The sequence below is a fragment of the Leuresthes tenuis genome, unplaced genomic scaffold (assembly GCF_036924035.1).
Source record: "Leuresthes tenuis unplaced genomic scaffold, fLeuTen1.0.hap1 SCAF_21, whole genome shotgun sequence".
NCBI classification, from domain to species: Eukaryota; Metazoa; Chordata; class Actinopteri; order Atheriniformes; family Atherinopsidae; genus Leuresthes; species Leuresthes tenuis.
The window spans coordinates 11,938,881-11,956,782 of record NW_027325375.1 but is presented as its reverse complement, the minus strand read 5'-3'; the positions used below and the strand labels follow the sequence as shown (position 1 = coordinate 11,956,782).

Here is a 17,902-nt window from a genome sequence, read left to right as displayed (position 1 = left end):
AAATTCTCACCCACTCTCATCCGAAGACCTCTCCTCCCGCTTTTGTTAATATTTAGTCGGGCATTCGAACCTTTTCTTACCCACTTTTTACAAATTATGGTCGAACATTCACACCTACTTGCAGCTGAATACTTCCGCTCCACCTTTTAGTGATGTATGGTTGGCATTTGCACCTTTTGTTACCCTCTTTTTATACTTATTGCTGAAGATTAAGTTGTTCTTTCTCAAACTACAATTTTTATTTAATTGTTGAAACTTGATTTGAAGTGGATAAATAAGGAGGACAAACAGTTTTTTAAGTCACGCTGATAGAAGAAATTAATTTTATAGCAAAATCTGTATTTCGTCATATGTCGAGAGATGCTTATTGCTGAAGAAGTTCTTTCTCATTCTACAAAGTACAACGTTGTTTATCGTTGAAACTTGATTAGACATGAATAAATATGAAGGACAAAGCAGTCTTAACTTGGTTTGAGTTAATTAATTCGTTTTATAGGAGAATCCGAATTCGTGCTTATTTTCGGATTCCTGAAGAATGAGTCTGGTTCTTTCTCATAATACAAAGTTTGTTGTTTATTGTTGAAACTTCATCAGAAGTGAAGAAATAAATGAATGCCTATCAACAAATGTGGGATCTAAACTCTACTGCTTCCTCTAAAATAATTTCTTTTCTCAATTCAGAAATGTGTGTGTGTAAGTCACAACACCCGTGACACCAAAACGGCTTTCTTTTCTCTCTTTTCTCTACACTCTGCACTATGAGCACACACACCAAATCAGAAAGGCTTTTTTCTCTCTTTTCTACATTATGGACTGTGGGGACACAAAACCGCTCTCTCTTTTTTTTTTGATTGTGTGCCAGGGCGTTGTCTCACGTATTAGATTATGCTTAAGATACGAATGGGTTTATCAGTCACATCAGAATCCATACATACTGATCCTCCCGTAATAAAATGGTCGGATCTTATCAAACACACTTTGTTTCTTGTGACAATCAAGTCAGCGAAACAGCGTATACACGTCAAGACACTGAATCAAGTTTGCCACAAGAACTCATAAGTTTGGCAGTATTGCTCTGCCGTCAGCAATCATACACCCATTTTATTTTCGTGAGACGTGCAGGCACCTGTTCATCTACTGTTCTATCACTATGAATTAGTTTATCTATTATCAATAAGGATACTTCTACAACTACTATCAAAGTATGTCCAGACTTCTTATGTTGTCAGTTGCTATATATGAATAAGTGGGTAGCTACTGACAAGCATTAAGCATGTCTCACAGCCCAAACATATAACATTTCAGGACACACCACACAGTTAACAACCACAGTGAAGTGTCAAAGCCCAAACATTCAACAGGACACTTACACAACACATTCAAATCAAACAGTCAGACAACATACAAGAACATATACCCCAGCCGGCACTGCTCCCTGCCTATTTTCCTACAGCTCACTATGTGTGCGCACACCTTTATTCACAAACTCTTCAACTTATACTCTTTTACCAAAGCTGCTACAGCTCGATTGGCCGAATACCCTTAGATCCTATTTCGGTGAATTTGACATCTGCCTTACATGTAACAGATTAGCGGTTTAGCAGTTTTAATTTAGTTTGAGTGAAGGAATTCATTTTATAGCAAAATCCGAAATCGTGAAGAACTCATGAAAGTAAGCTTATTCTCGGATTCCTGAAACTTTAGATTTGCTCTTTCTTTTACTGCAAAGTACAACGTTGTTTTTTTTTTGTTTAAATCTTTCTAGACATGGTAAATATGAAGGACAAAGCAGTTTTAACATAGTTTGAGTGAAGGAATTCATTTTATAGATAAAATCCCAAGAGTCTGCTGAGAAAAGAGAGTGAATGCGAAGTAGACTTTAACACGGCTCTGGGAGCGAGCCGAGTTTGGGCTAACCGGGAGAATTGCTTGAAAGAAACGCGACACCGAATGAGCGGTCAGAACAAAGCCTCAATACGGTGTTCCTGTGGTGTTTTTGTTGCTGCCTTGTCGATTGCACAGGGGCAAGCGTTTCAACCAAGCAACGCTCACCATGGGGAAGGTGGCTATGGCAACTAGCCTGATGCCCTGCTCCCGCAGTGACGGATAATCGTACTCTGGTTTCTCTTCATAACATACAAGTCTTTCGCCTTTTACTAAAGACTTTCTTGGAGAGCAGCACTAATGAGTTGTTTCTATTTTTGGCAGGCTTTACCTTTGCAGGTGAAGCCCTTTCTGTCTGTGCAAAAGAAATCTTGTTACTGTGCAGAGTGACTTCTCTGAGTAGAGTCGCCTTACTCGTTGCGATTGTGCCGATGTTCGAAGCTGGAGTGCAAAGTTGTTGCTTGAATGGTGCTTGCTGGAGCATGCGGGAGTGCAAAGTTATACCATTTAAAAGGGCTGAAGAGTGCTCAGTGCAGCGGGTGGGCGGAGGTGCAACGTGACACTCTGGCCACCTATGGCCATAAAAAGAACACTGCTACAAGTGCGCATTGTGCCAGCAAGGACCCTCGGACCTGAAACAGTGGACAGTTATCGCTTCTCGGCCTTTTGGCTAAGATCAAGTGTAGTATCTGTTCTTATCAGTTTAATATGTCCTCTATACGAGGACTACATATTAAATGGATTTTTAAGAATAGGAGTTGAAAAAGAAGCTTGCTCCGTTCACTCCAAGCATCGACCCAGTACTGCAGTGCCGCTGGGAACGGTGCGCTCTTCTCTGCTCTTGTGAAAAAGCAAACAGCGGTGCAGGATGGAAGTTTCAGGGAGCCCAAGATTAAACTTTCTTTTAATCTGCTGAGAAAAGAGAGTGAATGCGAAGTAGACTTTAACACAGCTCTGGGAGCGAGCCGAGTGTGGGCTAACCGGGAGAATTGCTTGAAAGAAACGCGACACCGAATGAGTGGTCAGAACAAAGCCTCAATACGGTGTTCCCGTGGTGTTTGTGGCTGCCTTGTCTTTTGCACAGAGTAAAAGACAAGGCAGCCATCGAATAGGGCCCGATTGTTCCTACTTGGTCAACCGAGGAGCAAGGGGGGGGAGCAAGCGTCTCAACCAAGCAAATCTCACCAAGTAGGAACAATTGGGCCCTATTCGATGGCTGCAACACCTGAAAGAGATATTGATGCGAGACCCGATCAAAAGCTTTTTCAAAGTCTAAATTTAAGATGACAAGCCGGGTGTTTCTGTCTCTAGCGTAATCAATGATGTCTCGAATCAGTACGAGGCTGTCGGTGAGTTGTCTCTCTGAGATGGCACAAGCCTGGTCTGGGTGAATTACCTCCTCTAAAACAGAGGACATCCGTGTCGTTAAAACCTTGCTAAAAAGTTTACAGTCAAAGTTTAAAAGTGTGATGGGCCTCCAATTCTTTAGGTCAGTCTTATCATTTTTATCAGAAGTGAAGAAATAAATGAATGCCTATCAACAAATGTGGGATCTAAACTCTAGTGCTTCCTCTAAAATAATTTCCTTTCTCAATTTAGAAATGTGTGTGTGTAAGTCACAACACCTGTGACACCAAAACGGCTTTCTTTTCTCTACACTCTGCACTATGAGCACACACACCAAATCAGAAAGGGTTTTTTCTCTCTTTCCTACATTATGGACTGTGGGGACACAAAACCGCTCTCTCTTTTTTTTTTTATCGTGTGCCAGGGCATTGTCTGACGTATTAGATTGTGCTTAAGATACGAATGGGTTTATCAGTCACATCAGAATCCATACATACTGATCCTCCCGTAATAAAATGGTCGGATCTTATCAAACACACTTTGTTTCTTGTGACAATCAAGTCAGCAAAACAGCGTATACACGTCAAGACACTGAATCAAGTTTGCCACAAGAACTCATAAGTTTGGCAGTATTGCTCTGCCGTCAGCAATCATACATCCATTTTATTTTCGTGAGACATGTGCAGGCACCTGTTCATCTACTGTTCTATCACTATGAATTAGTTTATCTATTATCAATAAGGATACTTCTACAACTACTCTATCAAAGTATGTCCGGACTTCTTACGTTGTCAGTTGCTATATATGAATAAGTGGGTAGCTACTGAAAAGCATTAAGCATGTCACACAGCCCAAACATATAACATTTCAGGACACACCACACAGTTAACAACCACAGTAAAGCGTGTCAAAGCCCAAACATGTAACATTCAACAGGACACTTACACAACACATTCAAATCAAACAGTCAGACAACATACAAGAACATATACCCCAGCCGGCATTGCTCCCTGCCTATTTTCCTACAGCTCACTATGTGTGCGCACACCTTTATTCACAAACTCTTCAACTTATACTCTTTTACCAAAGCTGCTACAGCTCGATTGGCCGAATACCGAATAATCCTAATTCGGTGAATTTGACATCTGCCTTACATGTAACAGATTAGCGGTTTAGCAGTTTTAATTTAGTTTGAGTGAAGGAATTCATTTTATAGCAAAATCCGAAATCGTGAAGAACTCATGAAAGTAAGCTCATTCTCGGATTCCTGAAACTTTAGATTTGCTATTTCTTTTACTGCAAAGTACAACGTTGGTTTTTTTGTTTAAATCTTTCAAGACATGGTAAATATGAAGGACAAAGCAGTTTTAACATAGTTTGAGTGAAGGAATTCATTTTATTGATAAAATCCCAAGAGTCTGCTGAGAAAAGAGAGTGATTGCGAAGTAGACTTTAACACGGCTGTAGTGTCGCGAGATTGTGTGAGACTATCGGCAGATTCAAACATGGCGCGCCTCAAATACAGCAAACAATATAGTAAGATTATAATTACGCCAATAACTACTGTTTAAATAAATATATTATCGGGTGAAACAAAAACAAAACACTGGAGTACAGTGAAGAAAGCCTGGAGAGCCTCACGGATTTCATCGACGAGTGTTTTGACAGGATCGTCATGGGGAAAACCAACCAAACCCCATCTGCTAGCAGCAAGGCTTCAACTTCAAAGAGAAGTCGCAATGAAGAGTCACCCGGAGCGACTTCTCCAGCTGGTAATGATTCGACGGACATTTTAACATCGATCGATAACAAATTATCCAGCTTCGACGCCCGTATGTCTCTGTTAGAAATTCTACACAGAGAGTTCCAGGCATTACGGGAGTCGTTGGAGTTCAGCCAGCAACAGGTGCAGACGCTGGCTGCAGAAAACGCAGCCCTCAGAGGATCGGTGAAAACACTCACCGAGGGAATGAGCCGAATCTCTGACGAGAACAAGAGGATGAAAGAATCAATTATTGATCTCCAGGCTCGTAGTATGAGGGACAATCTGGTGTTTTCTGGAATCCCGGAGCAGGCAGACGAGGATCCTGAACTCGCAGTAAAAAACTTCATTCAAAATCAGCTGAAACTTCCAGGAGATGTAGTGAAAAACATTACTTTTCACCGAGTCCACCGCCTGGGAGGGAAGAAACCTGATGCCCGCCGACCGAGACCGATTGTGGCCAAGTTCGAGCATTTCCAACAGAAGGTCCAGGTGAGGGGACGCGGCAGGGAGCTGAGAGGAACGGACTTCAGCGTCAACGACCAGTTTCCCAAAGAAATCCTGGAAAGACGCAGGGTTCTGTTCCCCATCCGGAGAAAGTTCATGGAAGGAGGCTCCCGAGCTGTCATCGCGGTGGATAAGTTATTCATCAACGGGCAGCTGTACCGCGACCAGGAAACCACTCCTTGGCTCTTCTAAACTCCAGGTGATCTGTATTCGTTAACTTGTATAAATCATATCACCATAGATGGTACATAAGTAACTCTGAAATAATCTATCCAATTCACAGTTATCTCTCAAGGCAAAATATATAGCTCACTGCCAGTCTCACCAGCATAGGATGTATGCAGTTCATATTTGTTTATTTGGGTATGTTTTTTTGTTTTTGTTTTTCCTTTTTCTATCTCACACTTCCACTCTTTTGCACTGTTTTTCTATTCTGTCTTTCTTCCCCAACCCGCTGCATTTCCACCTTAATAAGTAATGTTAACAAGCACGGCGCACATAGAGTTTTGAGCAGAGCACATAATCAAGTTCCACACAGCATCGACAGCGCAAGTACATATTGTAGCAAGCTCATACTGACAACTGAAACACCAACAATGGCATGTTCACGGAAGCATATATGCACACATACGCACGGGATGCTTTTAGCAAGCATCCAGCACTCACTGCGTTAGTCTGAGCATGTCCACACTGAGGTTTATCTCATGGAATGTGCATGGAGCTGGGTCCAGGGAGAAGAGATTAAAAATCTCCAATAAATTGAAGGATTTACAGGCGGACATTGTTTTATTACAGGAGATTCATTTATCAAAGACTGTAGCTGATGTTCTCACCACAGCACAGTTTCCTCATGTGTACTCATCCTGTTACAACTCCAGACAAAGAGGTGTAGCCATTCTGATAAATAGAAGAGTAAATTTCACCGTAAACAACACAGTTATAGATCCAGAAGGTAGATTTCTAATAGTTAATTTATCTGTTCAAAATATGAATTTATGCATTGCAAATATATATGGTCCAAATGTGGATGACCCCTCATTTTTTCACTCCATTTTCACTTCACTCTCTGATCACTCAGATAACACACTCATCATAGGAGGGGACTTTAACATGGTATTAGACTCAGGAGTAGACAGACTCAGTACTTCAGGAAGTCAGCGGAACTGGCAGTCCACGAATATTGTTAAACAGTATATGAAAGATTTTGGTCTTTGTGATGCTTGGCGCTCCCACCACCCCACTCTTAGAGAATACACCTTCTTCTCACCGGTACACCACTCATACTCAAGAATAGATTATTTCTTAGTTAGCAGTTCCTTGATGAGGGATATTTCAGACACCAAAATCCACCCCATCACTATCAGTGATCACGCTCCAGTTTCTATCACACTGAAGAATAACAGAGTTACACCACCAGCTAGGAATTGGAGATTTAATACATCATTACTAAAATACCCTGATTTTATTAATTATTTCAAAAGGGAATGGTCTGTATATTTAGAAAATAATGACCTGCCAGGAATGTCAGCTTGTACTCTTTGGGAAGCCGGAAAAGCAGTTATGAGAGGCAAAATAATCTCTTTTTCATCAAATAAGAAAAAGAGGGAAAGTTCAAGGAAATCAGATTTAGAACTCAGGATTAAATCATTAGAAATTGTCTACAGTACCTCCAAAGAGGAACACACACTGAATGAATTAAGAAAAGCTAAACTTGAATTAAACAAAATTATTGATAAACAAACACAGTTTCTCATACAAAGACTTCGCTTGGAGAACTTTGAGCACGGCAATAAATCTGGAAGGTTCCTAGCTAACCAACTAAAGAGAAACAAAGAGAAAAAAACAATCACTTCTGTTAAAGACTCAAAAGGAAATGTCACCCATGACCCCGATATAATCAACAATGCTTTTAGGGACTTCTATAAAACCTTATATTCATCACAAAATGATCCATCAGACAGTAACATAGATCAGTTTCTTAGTAATATCAACCTTCCAAAATTACAAACCGAACAGGCAATGGCTCTGGATTCACCTCTTTCAATAGGAGAACTCCATGAAGCCCTTCAACATATGCCTAGTAACAAAGCCCCGGGACCAGATGGTTTTCCAGCAGAGTTCTACAAAGAATTTTGGACTGTTTTGGCACCTGCATTTCACAAAATGGTATTACAAGTTAAGCAGAATGGCAGATTATCCCCACACATGAACTCTGCTAACATTATCTTGCTACAGAAACCAGGAAAAGACCCCATACTTCCATCCAGCTACCGCCCAATATCTCTAATAAATGCAGACCTCAAAATAATTTGTAAAGCCCTCGCCAAAAGAATAGAAAAAATAACTCCACTTATAATACATCCTGACCAGACAGGTTTTATAAAGGGTAGACATCCACTAACACTCGCAGGCTAATTAATCTCATAGACTATTCTAACATCAACAACCTGGAAACCACAATAGTCTCTCTAGATGCAGAAAAAGCATTTGATCGAGTGAACTGGAAATTTTTATTCGCAGCATTAAACAAATTTGGGTTTGGGTCACACTTCATCAACTGGATAAGGATATTATATAGCTCCCCAAATGCGTGTGTTAGGACAAATGATCAAACCTCTCCAAACTTCAGTCTGCAGAGAGGTACAAGACAGGGTTGCCCACTTTCTCCCTCACTTTTTGCTATTTTCATCGAACCTTTAGCAGCTGCTATCAGACAAGATAGAAATATTAAAGGCATCCAACCCCAAAATATTGAGCATAAAATAAGTCTTTATGCTGATGATGTTTTACTTTTCCTTCAGAACTCTCAAACGTCTCTCACTCACACGATCACACTCATAAATAAATTCTCAGCACTTTCTGACTACTCTATCAATTGGTCTAAGACAGTTCTGCCCATTAACTGCAGAGTCCAGAATATACCTGCAATCACTTTACAGTCAGGAAATATCAGATATTTAGGCATAAACATTTCCTCCAGGCTCTCAGAGCTAACAAAGCTAAATTATGTGCAATTATTAAAGACAGTAGAGGACGATCTCTCTCGTTGGAAGTCCTTACCTATATCACTTATGGGGAGAGTTACAACCATTAAAATGATGATACTACCAAAAGTTAATTATTTGTTCTCAATGATCCCCATAAAACCATCTGCTACTTGGTTTAAGTCACTAGATTCTTGCATCTCCAAATTTCTGTGGAAAAACAAACCACCACGTATTAGTTTAAAAACCCTACAGAAGACCAAGGACAGTGGTGGATTAGATTTACCTAATTTTCAGCACTATTCCTTAGCCAATAGGTTACAGTATATATCAAAATGGTTTAAACCTAGCCCAATAGATGAACCATGGATAAATGTAGAACAAGCATTGTGTGATAATCTGGAAATCTCTGACCTGCCACTTATTAGTCAAAACGTAAAACATCACAAATGTTTCAAAAGCATTAACATCAGCACCTCTCTGACAGCCTGGTGGGAATTTCTTAAAATAACAAAGTCTTCAATTGTCCCATGTAAGCTTACACCCATCTGGAACAATCCTGACATCCTGCAAAACAAAAAAATGCTAAACTTTACTCTGTGGAAGATCAAAGGAATCAAACATCTGGAACATATAATCCAAAATGGACATTTTATTTAATTTGATGAGCTCATATCACAACACGAGATAGGCAGCAATACATTCCTAGAATATCAACAACTTAAGTCTATAATAACAAAGAAATATATCCTCCACCAACCAGACTTACAACTCCCGATTAGGGTAGTAGAATTTCTAAGCATCTGCACCCCAAAACTACTATCAAAAATATATAAATTATTGTCTAAAATAGATGACACAATGTCTCTTCCATCCTCAAAATGGGAGGCAGATTTATCCATCAGTTCTAGTCATAGCTTCTGGCCACAAATATGTTTGAACACCTTCAGAATGACTCAGAATTCTAATTTACAGCTCATACAATACAAAATCCTTCATAGAACACACTATACAGGACAAAGGATGTTCAGGATGGGTCTGACACACTCAAACATCTGCTCACATTGCACAGATAACACACCTGATGATTATGCACACGCTTTGTGGTTCTGTGCGCCTGTCCAGAAGTTCTGGCTTGAAGTCTGTGCGGACCTATCAACATGGCTAAAGTGTAGCATCCCTGCATGCCCCAGACTGTGCATACTGGGTGACTTAGACAACATCAACATGGAAATGAACTCAGCACACATGGTTCTCACAGTGTTATGTATCGCAAAGAAAACTATTCTCATGAACTGGAAAGCGAAGAACAATCTGTGTATTAACCAGTTTAGAAATTTTCTTTTAGATTATATTAGCATGGAAACAATGTCTGCCTCCTCAAAACATCAATTGGCTGAATTTAACTCTCTCTGGTTCCCGCTGATTAGCTTTATCACATAGTGGTGGTGGTGGGTTGCTGTCCCGTCGCTCTGGGCGGTTGGGTGTGTGCTGGGGGGGGCTGTGTGGCTTCGGGCGTCTGGTGGTCTCGCGGGTCGTGGGGACCAGGTTGGTCATTGCTGGGGGGGACTGTGTGTCGGGCTTGGAGGGCAGTTTTGGGGGCTTGCGGGTGGGACTGTCTTGCGGTGTGGGGCGGGGTCACATAGAGGCCTTGGGGTGGTGGCTGCTGGCTCTATGCCGGGTGGCTGGGCCGCTCCGGCATGGGTGGTGGTGCTGGGCCTGGGCCCTGGTGGCTGGGCGCTGCGTTGCGCCTGGGGGGGGGCCCTGCCTGTGCCTGGAGGGGCTGGGTTGTCCTGGACGCGCCACAGTATGGGTGGGTTGGTGCAGGTCCTGGTGCCGGGCTTGTTGCTCTGGGACCTCCAAGGTGTCCGCAGATGGTTGTTTTTTTTTCAGAGTGCTGGGGCGTGCGGTGGGGGGGGGCGGTGCTTTTCCCCTGTTGGGGGGGGGGGGGGGGGGGGGGGGGGGGGTGGCCTGTGTGATGGTGGGTCTCAGGCCCGGGCTGCTGCGACTGGTGTGACCGGGAGGTTTGTTTGTTTGTTTTTTGTTGTTGTTTGTTTGTTGTTTGTAGAGGTCCTCCGGGGTGGGGTGGGGCGGGATGGGTACCTTCTGGGGGTACAGTAGCTCCCGCAATATGGTCGCTGCAGGCCCCGAGCCTGGTGGACATCAGCCCCTCCTGTCCTGGGTTGGCTCCCAGGTAGCGGGGATGCCTATTGCAGCCAGTCCCTGGCTGCCCCCAGTGTATATCCCCATACCCCTCTCCCTTCTGGCTCCTGTACACAGCACACACTCACACATGAAGGGTTTTGGGGGCGTGTGTGTTCGGTGGGGTGTAGTGGATGGGGCCACGTAGGTGGTCCCCTTTGGTTGCACTCTGCAGTTCCCTGCCCCTGTTTTAATTACACCTTAGACATTACTACTTATCAAACACACACTCACACACACACATTAGGTCTTGGGGGGTGGTTACACTGAGTGGCATCGGGTGGGCGGGGCTCTTTGGGTATGTAGGCTGCCCAGAGGGCCGCGCTCCCAGTCCTACAAGTTGGGCTGCCCCTCAATTTTAATCGCTCACTATTAGAAAATATTGAAGAGCCAGAAGGGTGAGGGGAGGGGTCTTCTTCCCACACCCCTGCTTCCTGGTTGCTGCTCGGGAGGGGCCAAGAGGATTAATTAATTGTTCTGCTGGTTCGGGGTCTGTGGTGGCTGGGGGGCTGCTGGCCCCCTGGTGTGCCCGCTGCACTACACCCCAGCAGAGTCGAGGGAGGGAGGATGTGTGGATGTATGGGACGTGAAAGTGTGTGTGGTAATGATTGGGCCTGGATCTGGGACTTGCTGTCGCCTGGCCTGCCTGTGCTTCTCCCGATGGGGGGGCGGCGTTGCCTCTCCCCGCTGCTCGCGACTTCACCCACCTGTGGGCACGTCTTGACTCCCAGGGCACTTGGCCAGGGGCGCTGGGGCAGGCGCTGACCCACTGCGTGGCTGTCTGGGGCACTTGGCCCTCCTGGGTATTGGGTGGGGCCTCTGCCGGGGGGTTTGGGGGCGCTAGGGCTCCCGGGGCCCGGGTCCAGTGCACGGCCCATGTCTGGGCGGCTGGGACCTGGCGGGGTCGGTGGGCTGTTGCCCCTGGCTCTCTGAGGGCCTCTGCCCTATGCTTATGGGGGCTCTGTCCGGGGGCTTCCTCTGCAGTCTTCTGGGTGGATGCATGGTTGTCCCTGCGGTGGGCTTCCTGGGTTCTGTGCTCCGTGGGGGCTGCTGGTGGCCTGGGTCTTGTGGCCCTCTCTGCCTGCTTCTGATTGCTGGGGGGGGGGCTGTGGATTGTGGCCCTGTACACTTATACACTCATAACTAACCACGGTTACCATGTAGATCCTGTGCCATGGGTGTTGCATGTTCTCACACACACACACACACACACATTTATTAGCCCAGTAGCATGCTCGCTAAGCAGTTGATGTGTTATCATGTCGTCTCAGGTCATCTATCCACAGCTGTGTTGTATGCGATTGCCGCTTCTTGTGCTTGTTTTTGTTTGTTTGTGTGTATGTTTTTTCTCTGCTTGTCTACTTTCAGGTGCTCCTGGTGGCGCTAAGGCTGGATTCCCCTCAGAGGCCATGGATTGTTGTCTGTTTTGTTTTTTACAGGTGTAGCAGCTGGTTGTCTAGTTTTTGTTTCTATTTTTGTTCTGTTTCCTCTTCTTTCCTCTTCTTCTTTCCTTGTCCCCCGGTCCGGTTCAGTTCTATTACATGTTATATATTGTAAACAAAAATAAATAAATGGGCATCAAGGGGATCTTTACATTTATAAAACTTCCCTTGGCAAAGCAAATCTGTTTGGCATCAAAGGTATTCAGACTACAATTCTGCTGCCATAATGCTGAACAGGACAAGGGGGAAAAAAAAAAAAAAGAAACAAAGTGTGTTTGATAAGATCCGACCATTTTATTACGGGAGGATCAGTATGTATGGATTCTGATGTGACTGATAAACCCATTCGTATCTTAAGCACAATCTAATACGTCAGACAACGCCCTGGCACACGATAAAAAAAAAAAGAGAGAGCGGTTTTGTGTCCCCAGAGTCCATAATGTAGGAAAGAGAGAAAAAACCCTTTCTGATTTGGTGTGTGTGCTCATAGTGCAGAGTGTAGAGAAAAGAAAGCCGTTTTGGTGTCACAGGTCTTGTGACTTACACACACACATTTCTAAATTGAGAAAGGAAATTATTTTAGAGGAAGCACTAGAGTTTAGATCCCACATTTGTTGATAGGCATTCATTTATTTCTTCACTTCTGATAAAAATGATAAGACTGACCTAAAGAATTGGAGGCCCATCACACTTTTAAACTTTGACTGTAAACTTTTTAGCAAGGTTTTAATGACACGGATGTCCTCTGTTTTAGAGGAGGTAATTCACCCAGACCAGGCTTGTGCCATCTCAGAGAGACAACTCACCGACAGCCTCGTACTGATTCGAGACATCATTGATTACGCTAGAGACAGAAACACCCGGCTTGTCATCTTAAATTTAGACTTTGAAAAAGCTTTTGATCGGGTCTCGCATCAATATCTCTTTCAGGTGTTGCAGCCATCGAATAGGGCCCGATTGTTCCTACTTGGTGAGATTTGCTTGGTTGAGACGCTTGCTCCCCCCCCTTGCTCCTCGGCTGACCAAGTAGGAACAATCGGGCCCTATTCGATGGCTGCCTTGTCTTTTACTCTGTGCAAAAGACAAGGCAGCCACAAACACCACGGGAACACCGTATTGAGGCTTTGTTCTGACCACTCATTGGGTGTCGCGTTTCTTTCAAGCAATTCTCCCGGTTAGCCCACACTCGGCTCGCTCCCAGAGCTGTGTTAAAGTCTACTTCGCATTCACTCTCTTTTCTCAGCAGATTAAAAGAAAGTTTCATCTTGGGCTCCCTGAAACTTCCATCCTGCACCGCTGTTTGCTTTTTCACAAGAGCAGAGAAGAGCGCACCGTTCCCAGCGGCACTGCAGTACTGGGTCGATGCTTGGAGTGAACGGAGCAAGCTTCTTTTTCAACTCCTATTCTTAAAAATCCATTTAATATGTAGTCCTCGTATAGAGGACATATTAAACTGATAAGAACAGATACTACACTTGATCTTAGCCAAAAGGCCGAGAAGCGATAACTGTCCACTGTTTCAGGTCCGAGGGCCCTTGCTGGCACAATGCGCACTTGTAGCAGTGTTCTTTTTATGGCCATAGGTGGCCAGAGTGTCACGTTGCACCTCCGCCCACCCGCTGCACTGAGCACTCTTCAGCCCTTTTAAATGGTATAACTTTGCACTCCCGCATGCTCCAGCAAGCACCATTCAAGCAACAACTTTGCACTCCAGCTTCGAACATCGGCACAATCGCAACAAGTAAGGCGACTCTACTCAGAGAAGTCACTCTGCACAGTAACAAGATTTCTTTTGCACAGACAGAAAGGGCTTCACCCGCAAAGGTAAAGCCTGCCAAAAATAGAAACAACCCATTAGTGCTGCTCTCCACGAAAGTCTTTAGTAAAAGGCGAAAGACTTGTATGTTATGAAGAGAAACCAGAGTACGATTATCCGTCACTGCGGGAGCAGGGCATCAGGCTAGTTGCCATAGCCACCTTCCCCATGGTGAGCGTTGCTTGGTTGAAACGCTTGCCCCTGTGCAATCGACAAGGCAGCAACAAAAACACCACGGGAACACCGTATTGAGGCTTTGTTCTGACCGCTCATTCGGTGTCGCGTTTCTTTCAAGCAATTCTCCCGGTTAGCCCACACTCGGCTCGCTCCCAGAGCCGTGTTAAAGTCTACTTCGCATTCACTCTCTTTTCTCAGCAGACTCTTGGGATTTTATCTATAAAATGAATTCCTTCACTCAAACTATGTTAAAACTGCTTTGTCCTTCATATTTACCATGTCTAGAAAGATTTAAACAAAAAAAAAAACAACGTTGTACTTTGCAGTAAAAGAAAGAGCAAATCTAAAGTTTCAGGAATCCGAGAATAAGCTTACTTTCATGAGTTCTTCACGATTTCGGATTTTGCTATAAAATGAATTCCTTCACTCAAACTAAATTAAAACTGCTAAACCGCTAATCTGTTACATGTAAGGCAGATGTCAAATTCACCGAAATAGGATCTAAGGGTATTCGGCCAATCGAGCTGTAGCAGCTTTGGTAAAAGAGTATAAGTTGAAGAGTTTGTGAATAAAGGTGTGCGCACACATAGTGAGCTGTAGGAAAATAGGCAGGGAGCAATGCCGGCTGGGGTATATGTTCTTGTATGTTGTCTGACTGTTTGATTTGAATGTGTTGTGTAAGTGTCCTGTTGAATGTTACATGTTTGGGCTTTGACACTTCACTGTGGTTGTAAACTGTGTGGTGTGTCCTGAAATGTTATATGTTTGGGCTGTGTGACATGCTTAATGCTTGTCAGTAGCTACCCACTTATTCATATATAGCAACTGACAACATAAGAAGTCTGGACATACTTTGATAGTAGTTGTAGAAGTATCCTTATTGATAATAGATAAACTAATTCATAGTGATAGAACAGTAGATGAACAGGTGCCTGCACATGTCTCACGAAAATAAAATGGGTGTATGATTGCTGACGGCAGAGCAATACTGCCAAACTTATGAGTTCTTGTGGCAAACTTGATTCAGTGTCTTGACGTGTATACGCTGTTTCGCTGACTTGATTGTCACAAGAAACAAAGTGTGTTTGATAAGATCCGACCATTTTATTACGGGAGGATCAGTATGTATGGATTCTGATGTGACTGATAAACCCATTCGTATCGTAAGCATAATCTAATACGTGAGACAACGCCCTGGCACACAATCAAAAAAAAAAAGAGAGAGCGGTTTTGTGTCCCCACAGTCCATAATGTAGAAAAGAGAGAAAAAAGCCTTTCTGATTTGGTGTGTGTGCTCACAGTGCAGAGTGTAGAGAAAAGAGAGAAAAGAAAGCCGTTTTGGTGTCACGGGTGTTGTGACTTACACACACACATTTCTGAATTGAGAAAGGAAATTATTTTAGAGGAAGCACTAGAGTTTAGATCCCACATTTGTTGATAGGCATTCATTTATTTCTTCACTTCTGATGAAGTTTCAACAATAAACAACAAACTTTGTATTATGAGAATGAACCAGACTCATTCTTCAGGAATCCGAAAATAAGCTCTATTTTACGAGTTATGCACGAATTCGGATTCTCCTATAAAACGAATTCCTTAACTCTAACCAAGTTAAGACTGCTTTGTCCTTCATATTTATTCATGTCTAATCAAGTTTCAACGATAAACAACGTTGTACTTTGTAGAATGAGAAAGAACTTCTTCAGCAATAAGCATCTCTCGACATATGACGAAATACAGATTTTGCTATAAAATTAATTCCTTCTATCAGCCTGACTTAAAACTGTTTGTCCTCCTTATTTATCCACTTCAAATCAAGTTTCAACAATTAAAAAAATGTTGTAGTTTGAGAAAAAACAACTTCATCTTAAGCAATCAGTAGGGTAAGAAAGGGTAAGAAAAGGTGCAAATGCCAACCATACATCACTAAAAGGTGGAGCGGAAGTATTCGGCTGCAAGTAGGTGCGAATGCCTGACAATGTATGATCAAAAGAGGGAGCGGAGGTTTTCGGCTGCAAGGTCTGAATGTCCAACCATAATTTGTAAAAACCGGGGAAGAAAAGGCTCGAAAGCCCGACTATACACCATCAAAAGTGGGAGCGGAGGTGTTCGGCTGCAAGTAGGTGTGAATTTTCGACCATAATTTGTAAAAAGCGGGTAAGAAAAGGTTCAAATGCCCGACTATATATTAACCAAAGCAGGAGGAGAGGTCTTCGGATACGAGTGGGTGAGAATTTACAACCATAATCTATAAAATGCGGTGAAAAAAAAGGTGTAAATACCCCATAGAACACTAAAAGGTAGAGCGGAAGTGTTCGGCTGCAAGAAGGTGTGAATGTCTGACCATAGTTTGTAAAAAGCGGGTAAGAAAAGGTTCGAATGCCCGAACATACACCATCAAAGGAGGGAGCGGAGGTGTTCCGCTGTAAGAAGGTGTGAATGTCCAACCATAATTGGCAAAAAGCAGGTAAGAAAAGGTTAAAATACCCTATTGTACACAATCAATAGCGGGAGCAGAGTTGTTCCGCTACTAAAAGGTGTGAAAGTCCGACCATGAATTGTAAAAAGCGGGTAAGAAAAGGTGCGAATGCCCGACAATGTATGATCAAAAAAGGGAGCGGAGGTTTTCGGCTGAAAGAAGGTCTGAATGTCCATCCATAATTTGTAAAAATCGGGGAAGAAAAGGCTCGAAAGCTCGACTATACACCATCAACAGCTGGAGCGGAGGTGTTCAGCTGCAAGAAGGTCTGAATGTCCATCAATAATTGCTAGAAAACATGGAAGAGAATTTTCGAATATCAAACCGCACATGATCATAAGCGGGAGAGGAGGTGTTAAAATGCAAAAAGGTGTGAATGTCCACCCATAATTACTGCAAAATGGGTAAGAAAAGGTACGAATGCCCAACCATACATCATCAAAAGCAGGAGTGGATGTGTTCGGCTACAAGAAGGTTTTAATGTCCGACCATAGTTTGTAAAAAACGGGTAAGAAAAGGTTCGAATGCCCGAACATACACCATCAAAAGAGGGAGCGGAGGTGTTCCACTGTAAGAAGGTGTGAATGTCTGACCATAGTTGGTAAAAAGCGGGTAAGAAAAGGTGAAAATACCCGACTGTACACAATCAATAGCGGGAGCGGAGTTGTTCGGCTACTAAAAGGTGTGAAAGTCCGACCCTGGTTTGTAAAAAGCGGGTAAGAGAAGGTGCGAATGCCCGACAATGTATGATAAAAAGAGGGAGCGGAGGTTTTCGGCTGCAAGAAGGTCTGAATGTCCAACAATAATTTTGTAAAAACCGGGGAAGAAAAGGCTCGAAAGCCCGACTATACATCATCAAAAGCGGGAGCGGAGGTGTTCAGCTGCAAGAAGGTCTAAATGTCCATCAATAATTGCTAGAAAACATGAAAGAAAATTTTCGAATATCAAACCACACATCATCATAAGCGGGAGAGGAGGTGTTCAGCTGCAAGAAGGTGTGAATGTCCGACCATAGTTTGTAAAAAATGGGTAAGAAAAGGTGCGAATGCTCAACCATACATCATCAAAAGCAGGAGTGGATGTGTTCGGCTAAATGAAGGTTTGAATGTCCGACCATAGTTCGTAAAATGCGGGTAAGAAAAGGTTCGAATGCCCGAACATACACCATCAAAAGAGGGAGCGGAGGTGTTCCGCTGTAAGACGGTGTGAATGTCCAACAATAGTTGGTATAAAGCGGGTAAGAAAAGGTTAAAATACCCGACTGTACACAATCAATAGCGGGAGCGGAGTTGTTCGGCTACA

At 43.3% G+C, this 17,902-nt stretch overlaps 4 non-coding genes across 4 annotated transcripts; 2 read left to right on the top strand and 2 right to left on the bottom strand.

Moving 5' to 3' along the window:
- The first annotated feature begins 2,112 nt into the window (after nucleotides 1-2,112).
- LOC140280736 (U5 spliceosomal RNA) lies at nucleotides 2,113-2,226 on the top strand. Its single transcript, XR_011909666.1, has one exon. It is a non-coding gene; the product is annotated as a U5 spliceosomal RNA (small nuclear RNA).
- Nucleotides 2,227-2,534: 308 nt separating this feature from the next.
- On the top strand, nucleotides 2,535-2,718 carry LOC140280444 (U2 spliceosomal RNA). The gene has a single exon (XR_011909412.1). It is a non-coding gene; the product is annotated as a U2 spliceosomal RNA (small nuclear RNA).
- Nucleotides 2,719-13,449: 10,731 nt separating this feature from the next.
- Nucleotides 13,450-13,633, bottom strand: LOC140280443 (U2 spliceosomal RNA). Its single transcript, XR_011909411.1, has one exon. It is a non-coding gene; the product is annotated as a U2 spliceosomal RNA (small nuclear RNA).
- Nucleotides 13,634-13,941: 308 nt separating this feature from the next.
- LOC140280717 (U5 spliceosomal RNA) lies at nucleotides 13,942-14,055 on the bottom strand. Its single transcript, XR_011909648.1, has one exon. It is a non-coding gene; the product is annotated as a U5 spliceosomal RNA (small nuclear RNA).
- Between the last annotated feature and the right edge of the window lie 3,847 nt (nucleotides 14,056-17,902).